General features: G+C 37.6%; 1 long non-coding RNA gene across 1 annotated transcript in view; it reads right to left on the bottom strand.

The window, feature by feature from the left end:
• Positions 1-334: 334 nt before the first annotated feature.
• LOC133090108 (uncharacterized) overlaps positions 335-14,556 on the bottom strand; it is a 49,936-nt gene continuing 35,714 nt past the window's right edge. Inside the window, exon 3 of the long non-coding RNA XR_009700779.1 lies at positions 335-472. This is a non-coding gene — a long non-coding RNA (uncharacterized LOC133090108). The remainder of the gene's footprint in view (positions 473-14,556) is intronic.

Below are 14,556 nucleotides of genomic sequence, written 5' to 3'. Positions count from 1 at the left end.
TTATATGTGTTTTTATAAATCTTGAAATTACACTTTTTGCAAGTTTTTTTTTTAACTTCAAAGAGTTATACCACCACCTTGTGGCAAAATGACTGTAGAGCAAACAACCATTTACCAGCTTGTTCCTTAGTCATCACAGAGAAAAAAAATATTTATTCAAGTGAGGAAACAAAACGTAATTGTACAAATATTGGTCGATAAATGTAAATGTGTGAATGAATAAGTGAACAAATTAGCAAACTAATCCCTAAACAGAAAAGTAAAACTGAGAAATGCAACTCTCACTTGAAAATTGCATATCTTTCAGAGGCAGGAATCTGCCAACTTACTGTCTTGCCAGGTGTTCAAGTTGCCCGGGGCCTGCGGAGCCAAGTGAAGAGTCGCAGTTCAAGCTTTGAAAAGGCAGCGTTGTCAGGGCATTGGGTATCAGGTCCTGGTTAGAGGCAACTCCCACGACATCTCAGACAGCTCACTGTAGGTAGGACAGTGGGCAGGTGTGTCAGCCAAGTGATGCTTGCCGTAACACGTTTGCAGATAGATACGTTATACGCAGAATGGGCATCCCTGAAATCCTAAGTGTGTTGTTCAAATCCTCTTAGAAAAATATTTCGGATGAATTTTATGTGGAATCCCATCTTCCTACCTCCCCTTCCCATCTTGACCATTTTCAAAATGATGGCATAACTGATTTAGAATGTCAGCACAGCTTTCATGAAAATTTTAGGTTATTTCAATTTTGTTGTTTGAAATGAATGTTCAAAAATCAAACATTTATCTAATCTACCTCAAATGTGAAACGTGTCGATATTTATTTCTCTTCTGACAATTTGTATCAGCTCAAATGTACATTTTACTGCTTATCCACTTTTTGTGACCATAATTTTAAAAAGCCATTTGGTGTAAAATAAGCAATTGATTGTAAGCTCCTCGGCATTTTCCTATTTTTTTCTTTAATGAAACGTCTCTGAACTCACCTTGACATTTCCTACTTAATTCTTACCCACTGGTATCCAATTATCACTCTATTAACATATACACCCAATAATAGCTTCCTTAATTTACTTCACCATGCTAATAATTAGCAGGAGATTACCCATGATTGTAGGGATGAGGAAGGGAACATTTACTAATATATATTTCTGAATTTAGAGACCCATGATACATAGACTAACATAATCAGAAAAAAGCTTCCCGTTTAAAAAAAATGCACCTTAAAAAGTAAAATGCAGGAAGATGAAACCTAATAAGAACATGAAAAAGCAACTACTGTATAGCACAGGGAACTATACTCAACATCTTGTAATAACCTATAATGGAAAAGAATCTGAAAAAGAATATATATATATATTATATAATATATATAAAACTTAATCTATGTATGTATAAAAATGAATCACTCTCCTGTATACCTGAAACTAGCACATTGTTAATTAACTATACTTCAGTAAAAAATCCAATCAAATCAAAGTATATTACAAACACTAAAAAAAAAAAAAGACAAGGCTTCAACAAAGCTTACTTATTACTCAATAATAATTAAAAACTTTGCAAATATAATGCACCAAGCCATCCACATATAGTGATCAAGTTGTACCTTATAAATGTGGTCTTCAATGAGCATCTCAGATAAGGAGAAGAAAAAAAATACTATGGGAACAATTCACTGCCTAAGTAGCAGATGTGAGGAGACTTCAGAGATGAGAGAGGTGACTTCTGAGAGTAGTACTACTCCCCTGCTACTAACTCTTTTCTCCTTGCTAATCACTACTCAACACAGTGTGACCCTTCTCACCGTCTAGAAACTTCCTCTTTTTTGACTACCTTGACAGCCTCTTAACTGGTTACTGAAGTAGGGAAGAAAAAGAGCTGTTTCCTCTACCCTTCTAAGTTCTTGACAGAGACCCCTCTAACAAAAGACAGATTGACAAGAGAAAAGCATACAAATTCGTTTATTGCAAGTTTCACGTGACACAGGAAACTTCATTAGAAAATGAAGACCTGAAGAAGTGGTTAAACCTGAGAGTGTTTCTGTTTGGTTGGAAGAAGAGGAGAAAGTCATGGAAAATATGATAGGACAAAAAGGGGTATGAGTTTAATGCGGTAAATTAGGGGAAATAGCAAAGCCTTTTCAGTCTAATTCCTCTTGACGTCTTGGAGATGAGGATGAACATTTTCTCTGGGTATAGAAAAGGCACCCCTCACATAAGGGTCTTATGATCTCCTGCAGGGGAAGGTCAGAGAGTCCTTTCTACATATGCTCTTTCTCAAATTCCTTCAGCTGAAAATATTCAGTATGCCACGGTGTCATATTTTGGGTTAGTGTGTCCTGAACCCCGATCAACAGATTCACACAATTAGTTTCATAACAAAATGGAATTTAATTGGCAGCTCTAATTTCCAGAAGTAAGTTGTTCTGTAGACTTCTTCAAAGACACTGAGAATGTAATTTGAAATGAGATCTAAAGGGTGATTATTAGGTGGGCAAAGGGAAAAGCCTAGGCAAATGTTGTGGGGCAACATGGAAACAAGGTTGATTTCAGAAACTGCAAAGTCAGCATGGCTGCAGCAGAGAGAAAGAGCGGAGAGTAATGAGAGAAGAAGCAAGGCAGGGGCCCAGTCACATCAGCCTTTGTAGGATCGATCCTAAAAGCAATGGAAGCTCTATTTTTAGTAGTTTTTGTTGTTGTTGTTGTTTTAATTAGTCATCAATTTTATACACATCAGTGTATACATGTCAATCCCAATCGCCCAATTCATCACACCACCACCACCACCGCCCCGTAGGTTTTGTTTGTTTTTAAGAACCTCCATATTGTTCTCCATAGTGGCTGTACCAACTTACATGCCCACCAACAGTGTACAAGGGTTCCCTTTTCTCCACACCCTCTCCAGCATTAATTGTTTTTAGAGCTACCATAAGTTCTAGCAATCCTACTCCCAGGCATATATCCAGAGAAGACCATAATTTGAAAAAGATACACGCACCCGAATGTTCATTGCAGCACTATTTACCATAGCCAGGAAATGGAAGCAACCTAAATGTCCGTCAACAGATGAATGGATAAAAAAGACATGATGTGTGTGTGTGTGTGTGTGTGTGTGTGTGTGTGTATACATATATATATAATGGAATATTACTCAGGCATAAAAAAGAATGACAAAAAATAGTAACATTTGCAACATGATGGACCTAGAGATTGTCATACTGAGTGAAGTAAGTCAGAGAAAGACGAATATTATATGATATTGCTTATATGTGGAATCTAAAATCATGGTACAAAACAGAAAGAGAGTCACAGATGTAGGAAACAGTCTTATGGTTACCAGGGAGGATGGGAGGGAGGGATGAATTGGGAGATTGGGATTGACATATACACACTACTATATATAAAATAGATAGCTAATAAGGACCTACTGTATAGCACAGGAAACTCTACTCAGTACTCTGTAATGACCTATATGGGAAAAGGATCTAAAAAAGAGCAGATATATATATATGATTCACTTTGTTGTACAGCAGAGACTGACACAACATTGTAAATCAAGTATACTCTAATAAAAATATTTTTTAAAAAAAGCAATGGAAAAACATTGAATCTTAAAGCCAGGGAGGAAATGATGATATTTCCCTTCCAGGTAAAAGTTTTCCTTCAGACAATTCCTTCTTGCCTAGTGACCATGACGTGCAGCCCATCTCCAGTTGTCCTTCCTCCAGAGTTCATTGCTCAGGTATGGGCATGTGACTAATGGGCAGCAGATCCAAAGGTGGCAGGTAACCAGTGAACTCGGTGGACAGGCTCATTAAGATTAGCTAGACCAAACCGATCCACTTTCCCAGGTATTTGAACTAATACATAAAAGTAATATTCCAGTTATCAGAAGCTGTCATGTGGTTGAGGATCTATCCCAACAAGCCATGAATTAGTTGGTGATATTCATAAAGTTATTCTAGATTTTGACTTGGAAATAAAATTAGGTAATTTTATAATTTTAAAGTCATCTGTAGGGGGCCTCTTAAATTTACCAGCACACGTGCTACATTTTTATTCAATATCTGAAGTCACAGATTGTTGTCTGATTCTAAAATGGCAAAAATGTTCAATATGAGTTTATTTACTTCTACTTAATGAGGTTTGTATTTTTTTTCTTCCCCCCACACACTGACAAACTTCCTACTCTATTGAATAAAAGTGAATTTCATGAACACAGTGAAGGATTTGTGTGTGTCTGTGCACATGCATCTCAGTGTCACTTTTGAACCGATCTCAATTATTTTGGAAACTCACTCTTTGGTCCTCTGAACACCCCATTTCTAATGTGTGGAGGGAGGGTGTTTCCCACCACCAAGAAGTTTTCTGGACGCCAACTGGGTGTCCTACAGTTCAACTCAATTCGAACACTATATACTTGGAAACAGCATCAGATTCCACAGGTTATGGGCTCAGTCTTACCAGACCACATGGCCCTCCACTGCCACCCACCTCCTTACAAACACACACACACACACACACACACACACTTCAGACGTGAATCGCAAGTCCAGGTTATCACCTGTGCTTCTGACTGATTGACTGTAGATCAGCAATTCCAGTGACCCTCCTTGGTTTGGGGTTAATTTGCTTGAGTGGCTCACAGAGCTCAGAGAAACATTTACTTAACTGATTGCTGGTTTATTATAAAAGAATATGACTCAGAAGTAGCCAGATAAAAGAGATGCCTAGGGTAAGGGATGAGAAAGGGCATGGAGCTTCCTTGCCCTCTTTGGGTGTGACTCCCCAAATCTCCACGTGTTCACCAACTCGGAAGCTCTTGGAACCCCTCCTTTTGAGTTTTTATGGAGGCTTCCTGAAAGGCATGACTGATTACAACACTGCTGGCTGAACTCAGTCTCCAGCCCTGTCCCCTCCCCTGAGGCTGGAAGTTCAGGGGTGGGGAGGAAAGTGAAAGTTCCAACATTCTAATCAAATCTTTGACTCAGCTACCAACCAGCCCCCATCCTTAGGTTCTTTCCAAAAGTCACCTCATTCACGTAAAAACACACCTTTGTTGTCCTTATCACTTAGGAAATTCCAAGACTTTTAGGAGATTTGTGCCAGGAGCAGAGTTTGAAGACTGAATATATACTTTTTATTGTAAATTGCAACATAACACTCACCAAAATAGCTTTCAACATTATAGACTGTGAACTCTATGAGGAAGGACAACTTGATTTAGCCAATTAAGTTTTTGGTGCTGTAGTTTACAGAAAAAAAATAACCCTGAATTGTGGTGCTAATGCCACCTGGTTCAATTTTCTCTATCAGCTGACCTCAACTTCATAATCCCATACCTTATACACAGTTCTGTTAACTCCAAGAGTTTGCTTTTGTAATAGGCCCTCACAAACAGTAAAGTATTAAGGACATCACTGAAAAGAAAAATTCCGTTGAGATAATTTTTAAGTGCATGACACCTCTGCCTCCTAGTCATCCTAGTTCCTTCACATAAATTGTGTTCAAGTGAGAGAATGTAATTTTATTTATTATTTTTTAAAATATGTATTTATTTATTGGGCTGTGGCAGGTCTTAGTTGTGGCATGAGGGATCTTTTAGTTGCGGCATGTGAACTCTTAGTTTTGTCATGTGGTATCTAATTCCCTGACTAGGGATCGAACCTGGGCCCCCTGCATTGAGAGCACAGAGTCTTAGCCACTGGACCACCAGGGAAGTCCCAAGAGAATGTAATTTTAATAATAAATCACAAAATTGGATGTGTGTTAGCAAGCTGGGGAAGAAACAAATTCCCGAAGTAGCAACCAGGAGGATTCCCTCCAAGCAGGACAGAGGAAGACTTTGCTTGGGAATTTGAGCAGCCCCAGAGGAAAGCTCTAAATACGCCAACATCAGGATTTCCACAAGGAAATGTCCCCGCCAGATCACTCTACATAAAGACCACAGTTTAAGAAATTCATCTGCTCTCAGAGTTTCCATTTGGGTTTCTAATGTACCACTCTTAACTATGAGCAAACAGGCAAGCAACAAAACAGGTAGAAAAAAAAGAAAAAGAAAATATGAATTAAGTAGAGAGAAGAAAAACATTATTAAAATAGCATAAGTATCCTCAGAGCCATAAGATATTGCATTCATAAACTAAAATGGATGCTTTGAAAAAGTAACATTCAAAGAACTAGTAGAGATATTTTGAAAATTGAAACTATTAGAGCAGAAAAGAAAAATTCACAAGATTTAGAATATGAAGTCAACAATTCTCGCATAAACTAGGGTAAAGAAGCAAATAAATAGGAAACAGTGAGGGGGAAAAAGAAAGGCAACAGTCCAAGAGATCTGATAGAAATTTCCAAAAAGAGAAAAAAGTCCATAGAAAGGATAAAGTCATGAATAAAATAATTTTCAAAAGATTAGCAGATCTGAGAATATAAGTTTGCACTCAAAAGGGATTTACACACAGAGTGCCTAACATAATGGAAGGAAACAGAGCCCATGAAAGTATATACCTGCGAAATAGAGGAATATTGACAAGGTGAGAGAGAAAGAGAGAGAGAGACAACCAGGTTTCAAAGAAAAGAATTTGAATGATTTCAGTCACATTTGGGCCTAGAAGACAGTGGAGAAATACCTTCAAAATTTTGTGAGACGCCACTTTCCAATCTAGTGTTCTATACTTTGCCAAACTGTTAAGTAGAAAGATGACAGAATAAGGGAATATTCACATATGTAAATTCTCAAAAAATGTTTCACATGCATCTCTTTATTAGGAATATGCTGGAAGATATACTCCACCCAAACAGGAAGTAAACAAACAAACAAACACTCCCTTCTTCCCCAACAGGAGATGGAACCCAGGAAATAGGAGATCCTACAAAAGAGACAGGTGAAGGGAATTAAAATGATAGTGAAGTGTGTCCAGGACCAAAGGTGGGCACAGAGAGGAACGAGTCCAGGTTGTAGCAGCTTAGAAGTTTCCAGGAAAGTTATTTTTTAGTAAGAAGAGAAAATTCGGAGAAGACCTAATGTGTTTGGATATAATAAGAAGTTTATTATATAACAGAAGGAGGCTTTGGAGTTGAATTAGTGAAGAGTACATATAAAGTTGATAGAATATGAAAGAGAGAAAATATTAGCTCAAAGTTAAACAAAATGTACAAGAAAAAGTGATCATAGTATACTGGATTCAGTCCTAAAAAAACAAAACCAAAATTTCACTCTTACCAAGTTGAAAGGGTGTGTGTGTGTGTGTGTGTGTGTGTGTGTGTGTGTGTAGTGGGGGTTGAGAAGGGATTGTGAAAAGATATAAATCCTCATCTTCCAAAAATGGGAAGTCAAAAGGTAATTTCAATGAGAAAATACAGGAAGTAGAAACATGTATAAACATGTTACATGGAGATACAGAGGTAAACACCAGAAGATCAAGTTGAAAAATTCAAAGTGGTTGCCACTTGGAAGCAGGAAGTGGGATGGTAGAAGCTTAATAGAGTCTTTAGAAACTTCAAGCTTTGGGCCAGCATTTCCGTAAATAACAACCTCAAATAAAGGGAGGAAAGGAAAAGGAAGTGAAAAAATAATAAAATCTGGAAGAATATAACGAAAAACGATTCTATGCCTTTCTCTATGGCTTGAATATGTAGCAACGAAGGTATATCATATTTATAATAAAAAACTTATTTTAAAAATTAAGTATATACATAAATAAACAAGTAATGCACAAACACACAGGCCTAGACAGCCTATGGTATAGTGAACATATCATTATTAGCAGCAGCTTTTGGAAACAAAACCTATTGTTCCTTTAGTTTTATCATTATGAGATTAACATTTTAAAAGGCAAAGAAGCATAAAGACATAGAAATTTTCTCCCACCACTGTAAATACTATTCTTCTCTCATTGCCTTTCATGTGACAGTAACATGTTCTCCAATGATCACAGTGATTTGTGTACTTGAATAGTACTTTTACTTAATTGCCTGATTCTGCTCATGATACTTATTTTAAAAATTACACTAGTTTTCTGATATGGGGAGAATTTTCACATTCTCTAAATTTCACTTTTTTAGGTGTATTGAGTATCAGAAAGTTATAGTTTTCCTATCTTAATACAGACATAGACTTTGGAACATGACGAGACAGGTTTAAATACTAGCTCTGCCATTCAATAGCTGTGTAACTCTGCTCAGATTATATTGTATTTCTGAGTTTCAATTTCCTCATTTTAAAAATGGCAATTATAATGCCTACATTGTAGGTGTGTTATAAAGATTATAAATAATTTGTGTAACACAGTAGGTGCTCAATAAATGATTACTTTTGCTATTAATTTAGGTTAGCTAGGAAAGGGAAAAAATGCATCTTATATCCAAATTTTCTAAAACATGATGTCTCAAATTAATAGAGATCATGCTTTTTTTTTTGACATAAAATACAATGGAATAGTATTGGGGTGTTCTTCATGAACTGCAAGCAGCCTGTTTTCTGTTTCCCACAGGAACTGCTTTGGGGATGCTTTTAGGACAGCCTGAGTGGCATATTGGTGGTACTAATGGTATAAAGTATTGATTTGGGTTTATATTAAATGCAATTTTCTTTAAACATGGGAACCCCCTCCCCCCCACCCCCTCCAAATACACTCTCTGCATAAAGACAGAAGTCTCCACAAAATATTGAGAGGTAGAAGTAGGGAAGGGTGCATTTGTATGGGATGTTGACATCTTTTATCTATATAACTGTGTATAAGTGAATAGAAAACTAAAACACTTTACATCTAGATTTTTCTATTAAGGACAAATGATGAAAGCAGAAAGCTGAAGACCCAAAGCTGTCAGAAAAATCTGACTAAGCCTCATTAGTCATTTAAGAAATAAATCATAAATAGATCACAATAGAAAGGCTGTTGACTCTGAGGGACTGCTGAGCATACACTTTGTGCATCTTTGTGCATATTTAAAGTGATGAAAGGGAAAAAACCTACAACCAAGATTACTCTACCCAGCAAGGATCTCATTCAGATTTGACGGAGAAATCAAAACCTTTACAGACAAGCAAAAGCTGAGAGAGTTCAGCACCACCAAACCAGCTTTACAACAAACCCTAAAGGAACTTCTCTAGGCAAGAAACACAAGAGAAGGAAAACACCTACAATAACAAACCCAAAACATTTAAGAAAATGGTAATAGGAAAATACATATCGATAATTACCTTAAATGAAACGGATTAAATGCTCCAACCAAAAGACATAGACTGGCTGACTGGACACAAAAACAAGACCCGTATATATGCTGTCTACAAGAGACCCACTTCAGACCTAGGGACACATACAGACTGAAAGTGTGTTGATGGAAAAACATATTCCATGCAAATGGAAATCAAAAGAAAGTTGGAGTAGCAATTCTCATATCAGACAAAATAGACTTTAAAACAAAGACTATTACAAGAAACAAAGAAGAACACTACATAATGATGAAGGGATCAATCCACAAAGAAGATATAACAATTGTAAATATTTATGCACCCAACATAGAAGCACCTCAATACATAAGGCAAATGCTAACAGCCACAAAAGGGGAAATTGACAGTAACACAATCATAGTGGGGGACTTTAACACCCCCTTTCACCAATGGACAATTCATCCAAAAGGAAAATAAATAAGGAAACACAAGCTTTAAATGATACATTAAACAAGATGGACTTAATTGATATTTATACGACATTCCATCCAAAAACAACAGAATACACTTTCTTCTCAAGTGCGCATGGAACATCCTCCAGGATAGATCTTATCTTGGGTCACAAATCAAGCCTTGGTAAATTTAAGAAAATTGAAATCGTATCATGTATCTTTTCCGACCACAACGCTATCAGACTAGATATGAATTACAGGAAAAAATCTGTAAAAAAAATACAAACACATGGACGCTAAACAATACACTACTTAATAACCAGGAGATCACTGAAGAAATCAAAGAGGAAATAAAAAAATACCTAGAAACAACTGACAATGAAAACACAATGACCCAAAATCTAAGGGATGCAGCAAAAGCAGTTCTAAGAGGGAAGTTTATAGCAATACAATCCTACCTCAAGAAAAAAGAAAAATCTCAAATAAACGACCTAAACTTACACCTAAAGCAATTAAAGAAAGAATAATTTAAAAAAAACCCAAAGTTAGCAGAAGGAAAGAAATCATAAAGATGAAATCAGAAATACATGAAAAAGAAATGAAGGAGGGCTTCCCTAGTGGTGCAGTGGTTGAGAATCTGCCTGCCAATGCAGGGGACACAGGTTCAAGCCCTGGTCTGGGAAGATCCCACATGCTGCGGAGCAGCTAGGCCCATGAGCCACAACTACTGAGCCTGCGCGTCTGGAGCCTGTGCTCCGCAACAAGAGAGGCCACGATAGTGAAGAGGCCCGCGCACCGCGATGAAGAGTGGCCCCCGCTTGCCGCATCTAGAGAAAGCCCTCGCACAGAAACGAAGACCCAACACAGCCAAAAATAAATATAAAAATTAAAAAAAAAGTTAAAAAAAAGAAATTAATAAAACAATGCATAAAGGCTGGATAGGGTGTGGAGAAAAGGAAACCCTCCTGCACTGTTGGTGGGAATGTAAACGGATACAGCCATTATGGAGAACAGTATGGAGGTTCCTTAAAAGCTAAAAATAGAACTACCATATGACCCAGCAATTCCATTACTGGGCATATACCTGGAGAAAACTATAATTCAAAAAGATACATGTACCACAATGTTCACTGTAGCACTATTTACAATAGCCAGGACATAGACACAACCTAAATGTCCATCGACAGATGAATATATAAAGAAGACATGGAGGGAGGGGCAAGATGGCGGCAGAGTAAGATGCGGAGATCACCTTCCTCCCCACAGATACATGAGAAATACATCTATACGTGGAACTGCTCCTACAGAACACCCACTGAATGCTGGCAGAAGACGTCAGACCTCCCAAAAGGCTCTTGGTGCTCCAGCCAGGCATCAGGGCTGTGCCTCTGAGGTGGGAGAGCCAACTTCAGGACACTGGTCCACAAGAGACCTCCCAGCTCCACGTAATACCAAACAGCAAAAAGCTCTCAGAGATCTCCATCTCAACATCAAGACCCAGCTTCACTCAACAACCAGCAAGCTACAGTGCTGGACACCCTATGCCAAACAACTAGCAAGACAGGAACACAGCCCCATCCATTAGCAGAGAGGCTGCCTAAAATCATAATAAGGCCAGAGACACCCCAAAACACACCACCAGACGTGGACGAGCCCACCAGAAAGACAACATCCAGCCTCATCCACCAGAACCCAGGCACTAGTTCCCTCCACCAGGAAACCTACACAACCCACTGAACCAACCTTAGCCACTGGGGACAGATACCAAAAACAACGGGAACTACGAACCTGCAGCCTGTGAAAAGGAGACCCCAAACACAGTAAGATAAGCAAAATGAGAAGACAGAAAAACACACAGCAGATGAAGGAGCAGGGTCAAAACACACCAGACCTAACAAATGAAGAGGAAATAGGTAGTCTACCTGACAAAGAATTCAGAATAATGATAGTAAGGATGATCCAAAATCTTGGAAATAGAATAGACAAAATGCAAGAAACATTTAACAAGGACGTAGAAGAACTAAAGAGGAACCAAGCAACGATGAAAAGCACAATAAATGAAATTAAAAATACTCTAGATGGGATCAATAGCAGAATAACTGAGGCAGAAGAACGGATAAGTGACCTGGAAGATAAAATGGTGGAAAGAACTACTGCAGAGCAGAATAAAGAAAAAAGAATGAAAAGAACTGAGGACAGTCTCAGAGACCTCTGGGACAACATTAAACGCACCAACATTCGAATTATAGGGGTCCCAGAAGAAGAAGAGAAAAAGAAAGGGACTGAGAAAATACTTGAAGAGATTATAGTTGAAAACTTCCCTAATATGGGAAAGGAAATAGTTAATCAAGTCCTGGAAGCACAGAGAGTCCCATACAGGATAAATCCAAGGAGAAACACACCAAGACACATATTAATCAAACTATCAAAAATTAAGTATAAAGAAAACATATTAAAAGCAGCAAGGGAAAAACAACAAATAACACACAAGGGCATCCCCATAAGGTTAACAGCTGATCTTTCAGCAGAAACTCTGCAAGCCAGAAGGGAGTGGCAGGATATACTTAAAGTGATGAAGGAGAAAAACCTACAACCAAGATTACCCAGCAAGGATCTCATTCAGATTTGATGGAGAAATCAAAACCTTTACAGACAAGCAAAAGCTGAGAGAGTTCAGCACCACCAAACCAGCTTTACAACAAATGCTAAAGGAACTTCTCTAGGCAAGAAACACAAGAGAAGGAAAACACCTACAGTAACAAACCCAAAACATTTAAGAAAATGGAAATAGGAACATACATATCGATAATTACCTTAAATGTAAATGGATTAAATGCGCCCACCAAAAGACACAGACTGGCTGAATGGATACAAAAACAAGACCCATATATATGCTGTCTACAAGAGACCCACTTCAGACCTAGAGACACATACAGACTGAAAGTGAGGGGATGGAAAAAGATATTCCATGCAAATGGAAATCAAAAGAAAGCTGGAGTAGCAATTCTCATATCAGACAAAATAGACTTTAAAATAAACACTATTACAAGAGACAAAGAAGGACACTATATAATGATCAAGGGATCGATCCAAGAGGAAGGTATAACAATTGTAAATATTTATGCACCCAACATAGGAGCACCTCAATACATAAGGCAAATACTAACAGCCATAAAAGGGGAAATCGACAGTAACACAATCATAGTAGGGGACTTTAACACCCCACTTTCACCAATGGACAGATCATCCAAAATGAAAATAAATAAGGAAACACAAGCTTTAAATGATACATTAAACAAGATGGACTTAATTGATATTTATAGGACATTCCACCCAAAAACAACAGAATACACATTTTTCTCAAGTGCTCATGGAACATTCTCCAGGATAGATCATATCTTGGGTCACAAATCAAGCCTTGGTAAATTTAAAAAAATTGAAATCGTATCAAGTATCTTTTCCGACCACAACGCTATGAGACTAGATATCAATTACAGGAAAAGATCTGTAAAAAATACAAACACATGGAGGCTACACAATACACTACTTAATAACGAAGTGATCACTGAAGAAATCAAAGGGGAAATCAAAAAATGCCTAGAAACAAATGACAATGGAGACACGACGATCCAAAACCTATGGGATGCAGCAAAAGCAGTTCTAAGAGGGAAGTTTATAGCAATACAAGCCTACCTCAAGAAACAGGAAACATCTCGAATAAACAACCTAACTTTGCACCTAAAGCAATTAGAGAAAGAAGAACAAAAAAACCCCAAAGCTAGCAGAAGGAAAGAAATCATAAAGATCAGATCAGAAATAAATGAAAAAGAAATGAAGGAAACAATAGCAAAAATCAATGAAACTAAAAGCTGGTTCTTTGAGAAGATAAACAAAATTGATAAACCATTAGCCAGACTCATCAAGAGAAAAAGGGAGAAGACTCAAATTAATAGAATTAGAAATGAAAAAGGAGAAGTAACCACTGACACTGCAGAAATACAAACGATCATGAGAGATTACTACAAGCAACTCTATGCCAATAAAATGGACAACCTGGAAGAAATGGACAGATTCTTAGAAATGCACAACTTGCCAAGACTGAACCAGGAAGAAATAGAAAATATGAACAGACCAATCACAAGCACTGAAATTGAAACTGTGATTAAAAAGCTTCCAAAACACAAAACCCCAGGACCAGATGGCTTCACAGGCGAATTCTATCAAACATTTAGAGAAGAGCTAACACCTATCCTTCTCAAACTCTTCCAAAATATTGCAGAGGGAGGAACACTCCCCAACTCATTCTACGAGGCCACCATCACCCTGATACCAAAACCAGACAAAGATGTCACAAAGAAAGAAAACTACAGGCCAATATCACTGATGAACATAGATGCAAAAATCCTCAACAAAATACTAGCAAACAGAATCCAACAGCACATTAAAAGGATTATACACCATGATCAAGTGGGGTTTATTCCAGGAATGCAAGGATTCTTCAATATACGCAAATCAATCAACGTGATACATCATATTAACAAATTGAAGGAGAAAAACCATATGATCATCTCAATAGATGCAGAGAAAGCTTTCGACAAAATTCAACACCCATTTATGATAAAAGTCCTGCAGAAAGTAGGCATAGAGGGAACTTTCCTCAACATAATAAAGGCCGTATATGACAAACCCACAGCCAACATTGTCCTCAATGGTGAAAAACTGAAACCATTTCCACTAAGATCAGGAACAAGACAAGGTTGCCCACTCTCACCACTATTATTCAACATAGTTTTGGAAGTGTTAGCCACAGCAATCAGAGAAGAAAAAGAAATAAAAGGAATCCAAATCGGAAAAGAAGAAGTAAAGCTGTCACTGTTTGCAGATGACATGATACTATACATAGAGAATCCTAAAGATGCTACCAGAAAACTACTAGAGCTAATCA

The sequence above is a fragment of the Eubalaena glacialis genome, chromosome 4, assembly GCF_028564815.1.
Source record: "Eubalaena glacialis isolate mEubGla1 chromosome 4, mEubGla1.1.hap2.+ XY, whole genome shotgun sequence".
NCBI classification, from domain to species: Eukaryota; Metazoa; Chordata; class Mammalia; order Artiodactyla; family Balaenidae; genus Eubalaena; species Eubalaena glacialis.
Note: the sequence above shows the minus strand (reverse complement) of the source record. Positions and strands in the feature narration are given on the sequence as shown.